The sequence below is a fragment of the Ptychodera flava genome, chromosome 16, assembly GCF_041260155.1.
Source record: "Ptychodera flava strain L36383 chromosome 16, AS_Pfla_20210202, whole genome shotgun sequence".
NCBI lineage: Eukaryota > Metazoa > Hemichordata > Enteropneusta > Ptychoderidae > Ptychodera > Ptychodera flava.
The window spans coordinates 30,420,443-30,427,859 of NC_091943.1; the positions used below are offsets into that span (position 1 = coordinate 30,420,443).

A 7,417-nucleotide genomic window follows, 5' to 3' on the forward strand; every position below is an offset into this window, starting at 1 on the left:
GTACTGGAGACACAAAGTTACCCAGGATTTACCGATATTTGAAATTCAAAATGGCCGACATCCTGTGTTAACTCTATGGGGAAAAAAGTAAAGTTTTTGATTTTCGAAAAAGTAAGATGGTATACGTTTTTGTTACGCCAAGAGCTTTAAAATGTACACCCACAAGTGGTAGATCAGAGAAGAATTGGAAAGGTTTCAGAGTCCAAATATCTGTCCTCGAGGCACATTCTGCCTTAATGTTCTAGTTCTCAAATTCAATAGGGGCAGGTTCAAAGAGCTGTACGTGCCAAACATGGGAGAATCTAGGAGTTGATCTAGTTTTGTCGAGGCAAAGAGATAGCAGTGGAGACTTTCGTTGTGGTGGGAGGGCAGCGAAGAGTGGAAGCAGGGGTATTTGCTGGGTGGAGCCAAGGGGGATATCTTTCAATTTGTAGCATGGGCAGTAATGTTGTCAAGTTATGATTATACCCTCCAAGTCTGAATTTTGCTCAAAATAACATATCTGCATGTAATAAATTAATCTGGTGATATAGGTTTTCCAAACAGATACATCAAAAAGCCCTGAAACAGCAAAATTATATGGATGAGTGTGTATACCGTAAAGAAGCTATCTTTCATTGGACCAATATTGATACTCATTCTTTATGTAAATGTTCATTATGATCAATACTTTGAGGTGAGAATATTCATACACGTGTATGAACATGTAGAACGCACGTACGTACTTACGGATGTATGTATGTACGTACTAGCAGTATGTCTGTCTGTCTGTCTGTCTGTCTGTCTGTCTGTCTGTCTGTCTGTCTGTATGTATGTATGTATGTATGTATGTATGTATGTATGTATGTATGTATGTATGTATGTTTGTCAGTGTTAGGCACCCGGTCACGTGGACACAAAGAGATGGATTGTCGTAGGTACAGCATTGTAGACCTTGATGTACCGATACACAAGGCAGAGTCAATCTTGCTACAATTCTAACCGTTGTGATGAACTAAACTGATACTGCTGGATTCTGTACATTATTTCCTGATGTTGTCGTGGACGACCTAGCTGGCAGGTCCTCTGGTTACGGGGAACAGCGTAGCTTTTGTCAAATTTGGGGTCAATTTGTGAGACAGACAGCTGAAATCTTTTCCGCGTACTTTGAACATTGTGAAGGTCATCTGTTTCTGACTTGAACTGATTGTGCGAACAGCCTCACACGGGGTTTCAGCTGTTTATGCAAACATTCAAAAACATGTCGATGACTCAACGCTTGCGGCACACGTTTTGCTGTATACAAACTATGTTGTCTGAATACTTGCTAATCTATTTTTCCCCAACTTTGAGTTTAAAAACTGGTCTACCACTTTCTCGGCGCTGGAAGTATCAAGAAATTCCCTCACAGATTTCAGTTTATGGCATCATGTGGCTTTATAAATTCAACTGAGTGATTTACAAAGTATGTCTCTATTGTTTACAGGGACCTTGGCCGTGTGTCGAACCACAAACGACTGTGGTCTATCATGCAGACCATGCTTGACACAAACTGCGACCCTTGAACCCGCACAGTTCTATCTTGTCGGTTTGATCTAAATGTGAACTGTGATTTTTAGTGTGGAATAAACAGTTCGGAATGTGATTTGTATCAAGTGGTGCTATGTAAACATTACTGTTGTAAACCTATTCAAGCCGAAGATGGTGAATCTCGAGTATCGATCGAAGAGATTGCAGCCGTGCGCAGCAGCAAAATATCAGATTCTCGTAGGACATGAGAGTACAATAACTGATTAATCTTGCAAAACATGTTTGATTCTTCATCAAGTGTGCTTAGAAATTTCGTATGTTCAACGGCATATACATAGAAAAAGAACGTTCCAACGGGGTGAACGATGTCACACACAAGCTAAGGTTGGTAACATCACTCAATTTCCTTGTCAGGTTAAGAAGAAGAATCCTTACTGTTACGTTAGGAGAAAAAAATATTTCTTTGTCGCATTCTGACAATTTTTTTCCTGCTGCCTCAAATACTGTTGAATACACGTGGATAAACAATTCATAAAACTACTTTAGTGTTGTTGGTACCATTTTCATAAAACTTCAGCGAAATTATATGCAAATAAGTCTATACATGGACGACAACAAGTAAGAAAATCATGAAAGGCCAAGGACCGTTTTTTCCACAGTCGTGGGGGGGGGGGCTACAGTATTCAGCTCTGGGACTATTCGCCCCATAGACGAGTGTACAGAAGCGAGAAACACGGTGTTTCTCGCTTCTGTACACTCGTCTATGGGGCGAATAGTCCCAGAGCTGAATAGCCCACCAAACGACTGTGGTTTTTTCCACACATTTAGCCATGGACTTGGTTGTATCACGATTCATCTGGTTATTAGAAATAAGAGTTTGAAGGGTCTGTGTCCTGTCCTGAGTCGTTAAATCCAAAACATTTTCTTAGCAGTGGCCATGGATTTGTTAGATTCTCTTCGTTCAGGTATTGGGAAGAGAGAAGAATAGCCGGGGCCTTAAGATACGCATATAAATGAAACTATAGGCGTCCATCACGGAAGCCAAAACGGAAAGTTTTGTTCGAGTAGCCGTACGACATAAAAAAGATTCTATAGAGAATGTGTGTATTTCTGAATGGCGGCACTGTAAGTTAAGTTAGTGTTTATAAATGTAATGATTTTGATGTCATGTTCTATGTTTCAGGAAATTACACGAACATTTAGGAGTGCATCCTTGATTCTTAAGTAGGAACACATTCTAAAATCGTCTGAATCGTGCCCTTTCTTCGAGGATGGTGTAAGTGGCATACAGTTATTGCTGTGTCTAAACGTCACGCAAGCTTTATGGGCCTAGGGAAGCATTCCTTGAATGCGTTTGCCGTGTTTACAAGATCTTGTCAAGGAAAATTCATTACTGGTCGGTTGCAGGGTTCGCCGTCTCCTCGATACCAAGATCCTAGGTGGACATTCCGTCACGTTCAAGGGAGCGGGGACCTTTAGACCTGGTAAAATGCCACACAGCCACGCTGAGAGAATTCAGCAGAAGTCCAGTACACGTCACTTCGTAACAGCAAGCTCTCCATGCATGCTTTCGAGTGGAAATCCCCAGTCTTTAACTTCGAATAAGGTGAGTGTTGTCTGTCAGTGCACTTGTTGTGGTCTAAAGATACCGTATTAGAAAGTTAGGAAAACCTTAACTCGTATTAAGGGAGGGAAAACCAGCTTGGAGACCATGCGGGGATTAGTCGAGATTTGTTTATTTTAACATTTTCTGGGAAGCATTCCACTTCAACGAAGAGTTTATGTAGTTGTTGCAAGAGATTTCTTTGCTTCAATTAGCTTTTTCCTCGCGTTATCACATCATTGGGGATTTGCACCTGTCTACTTGACCGCTTGATTAGAAGTGCGACAAAGGAAGGGGTCTAATTAACTTTTGTTAGGCGGATATCTCCCCAAATCGCAGTAGTATACGTACCTAGAGTAGCAGTGCAATGTGTAATGTTGACAGCCAGATTTCTGGGGAAAACGGGTCAAGTTGATGGAGTTGATTACCATTTACCTAGCATATAATTTTCATCAGTTGACGTTCAAATGTTAAATCCTTTTGTTTTTATTCACCACGCTTTCGCGGGAAAAGGTTAGCGATGTGGACGCAAAAAAAATCGACACAGTCATCTGGCACGTGCTCGACGTGCATGTAGAAAATGATCAGCTTATTAGGAGTACATAGATTGCATTTTGAGCAATCAAGTACACATGGACAACTACAATTGCAAGTTCAACTGACTGATAAATGGAAAAGGCGAAAAACCAGTTGACTTGTCAACATGTTTCCTTCAACTACATTTACAGCAAATTCCATTGTTATTTGATATATCAACAGTTTAGAAATTTGTCACTATCATGACTCGGTCTCTCTTTCGAATATTCAAATTTTACATTTTGCTCTCATCATGCATGTGTATGGTCTTACTATTTGCTTTTTAAACGCCCTGAGAATGTCAGAAGCTTCTTTTCAAGCTTGTTTAATAAAATTATGTAGTCGTTGTATACAGCTATCATCTCAAACGTTGCCAACCCCACGCACGCACACACACACACACACACACACACACACACACACACACACACACACATACACACATATATATATATGTGTGTGTGTGTGTGTGTGTGTGTGTATGTATGTATGTACGTACATACGTTTACGCATGTACGTATACGTATGTGTATGTATGTACATACGCACGATACGAACGCATGCATGCATGCATATTTGTATTTGTATTTGTGATCATGTTTTGCATTTATTGAATGAAATAATAATTTCATCCAGTGGTTTATTTTAGAGGGCGCAAGTTATCGTAAAGTTCATTTACGATTCACGTGACCTGTGCTTGTTTTTGCAGGAACTGGGGTATGGTACAGATGAAGTGATAAAGAATTGTTTAGCTGAACGTAGAATCGCAAACCTAGCGATACCGGCCATGCAGAAAGTAAAAGCGATTACCCGTCGGATTATTCAACAAATGTGGATATGACAATCGATGCGGTATGGCCGAAATACCACCAAGCACCGGTGTATGAGATAGAACTTGATTTACACCGATGCATGATGGGATATCGGCAGTGCTGTTGATGCACAAGGTGGCATGCTTTCAGATTGACCTTGACAAGAATCGTGGCATCGATAAAGCTTTTCGTCATTCCTTGAAGACTCCTTTAAGACTGAAATAGTATTGTGATCAAGTGATTGCCCTTGCTTTTGTATGTTCATGTCTGTTACGGCAAAACCTTTATGAAATGAAAGTGGCTTTCTCCCTGTCGGCAAAAACTAAAAAATGGAGACGCGCTCATTCTAAATATGTTCAACTGTATTGTTGATCAATTTTTTCATGGATACTGAGTGAGTTTCGGCAGGCAACAGCGAACGTAGTGTGTGATACACAATAAATATTAAAGACAAGTATCGAAAAATTGAACACTTTGACCGCAAGAGGGCGCGTACACCAGAGCACGATGCGAACGAAGAACATTGCCTTTCTTGTTTACATGTTCGCTTTGTCGTGTTAGCAGACGCCAAATAGATTGTTCAGTCTCTCAGTTCATAAGCCACGCTTTGATTTTATGAGATACATTGAAATGTAACCTACTTTCTTTGATTAAAAGAAGGTATCGTGTTCGTAAATTGAAGGCTAGAGTCCATTTGCTGTATGGATGAGCATCTTGAAATGTTGGTGATAATCGACTTCCAAAGATGCACGATCTCGATAGCAGGCTGATGGCATGAACAAATTCAAAACTTACAGACATTGCAAATTTTAAGCTTGCTGAATTTATTTTCCTATCAGTTCACCCTCCCTTGATATTGTATATTCACGTACAGCAACATTTTGACTCGTAATGCATGTCGGTCACCCATAGAGTGCTTCGTTGTCACCAGTAATATAAATTTCTAAATACCACGAAAAACGCTTCATTGACGCACTGTATTGAAAACTAAGGGAAACTGCAAACCATTCTCTTTCACTTACTGAGAGATTGCCGTGCAAACTTTGCGATAATAACCAAACATTTACCAATATCGTGATTTAAAATGATGGATACACCCAGTGTTCTAGCCATAACCCTGAACACACAATCATCAAAAAGTATCTTTAAAGGTTCGACGAGACTTAAGTTATTGAAAAGTCTCTTTATGACCAGGAACAAATATGAGGGGTCAACATATACAGTTTTGGATAAGAGAAATCAAGACCTGAAATTTCCAATATTTTGAATAAAAAATGGTCGCTATACCCTGCATCAACCGCTTGCGAAAAAATGACACTTTTGATTTAAAAAGGGGGAGTCGTTAAATTCTATAGGCTTCAAAAACGAGCCTACGCAAGCAGCAGAACAGAAAACTATTGTAATCATTTGAGAGTCTGAATATCGTCTGAAATGCATGATGTATTCTCCTGTCGCACTTTAGAATTATACAGACGTTTTATGAAAACGCCAGAAAAATTAGGAAACGAATGGATTCATCTTTTTTTTTATTTTGCAATGATTTATTAGGTATGCATTAATTATTCACATACAACCATTGAATTTTTCCCGTACAATAAATAAATAGATGAATAAATAAAGTGTAGATACAGTATAAAATTGTCATGTAAGCGACATTTTGCAGATTAATATAAATTATGTAGGAGGGGTTGTCACTTTTTCAATGAGACTGTAATTTGTTATTTTTCTTTGCAATAAAATATTCAATATGATAGAACCCCTCTATAATTTGGTTTGCTTCCCTGTATCTCAGTTACTGTAATAAATATGTTTTCTAATAAGTAAACCAATAAAATTGACTAACAACGTTTCATTTGGATCAGGTAGAATTTGACAGAGTCTACTTGGACTACGAGTAAGGTTAAATTGTTGTCCCCATACAAAAATTCCCTCTCTCCATAAAGCTACAGTATAGTAACACTAGTGAAAAAGATGTTCCAGAGTTTCTGGGGCGACACCACAAAAAGTACACAACTCAGATGGACATTTCTGAGGATTATGTTTGTGAAGTTTTTCATTGCTAAACAAAATATTGTAAAGGATTTTAAACGGAAATTCTCTTAATTTACAATCATGGATTAATCTTTCATCTGGATAATATTTCCCTTTCGTGGAGACCGTATAGCCATGATATCGCTCAAAGTTACCCTGGCTAAGTTCATTCAGAATCATTTCACTTGGCCATCATTGATCAGGAACCGATAAAACTCATATTATTCGTTGTTATACAAAACTGAATTGTTTGAAAGCGTGCGTGTTTTCTTCCCGGTCCCAGCCCTACTCACGCTTGCAGCTAGAAGGAAATTATCGCCATCACAGAACACTAATTGAATGCTTGTCGATTCAAACTTCTTGAAATTTCCTTGATAATGGTAAGTGCGACTTGGTTCGGTTTTTTTGCTTATGACGTCACAGTGATGGAGGGACTCCGATGACATTAATGATTTTAACATGGGTCTTTTCTGCGTAAGCTCGGGTTAGTCATTAAAACCTTTGAAAATGCCTTGTCGTATGGGGGCGCTTCCTTGTTTCTTGCCCAGCCGGTGGAACCCAGAGAAACTCAATGTTGACGAAGAACTAGAAATAGGTTTATGACTTCAAGCAAACAGTCAGCAGTTTTATAACATGGGCAGCAATCAGTGTTTTATTACCTTGCAAATATTTAATGGCCACAATTTTAAACAAACAAAAATCTCATTACTCCTCAAATTGTCGCCCACCACCGCGATTAACTAACTCTGGTATTGAACTTGAAAAACATTAAAGGCACGTTATCGTCGCTCTGCCTTTTCATGGTGAAGGATAGTAAAACATGGGCGTTGCCAAATTGAACTATAAATTGTCTACTAAATCCCTTGAGTAGAACTTTAAAAAGACC

The 7,417-nt window shown here is 39.0% G+C and overlaps 1 long non-coding RNA gene across 1 annotated transcript; it reads left to right on the forward strand.

Annotated features, from left to right (window-relative positions):
• Window positions 1-1,465: 1,465 nt before the first annotated feature.
• On the forward strand, window positions 1,466-5,176 carry LOC139114585 (uncharacterized). The gene is made up of 3 exons (XR_011547901.1): window positions 1,466-1,893; window positions 2,693-3,115; window positions 4,398-5,176. It is a non-coding gene; the product is annotated as an uncharacterized lncRNA (long non-coding RNA).
• Window positions 5,177-7,417: the final 2,241 nt, after the last annotated feature.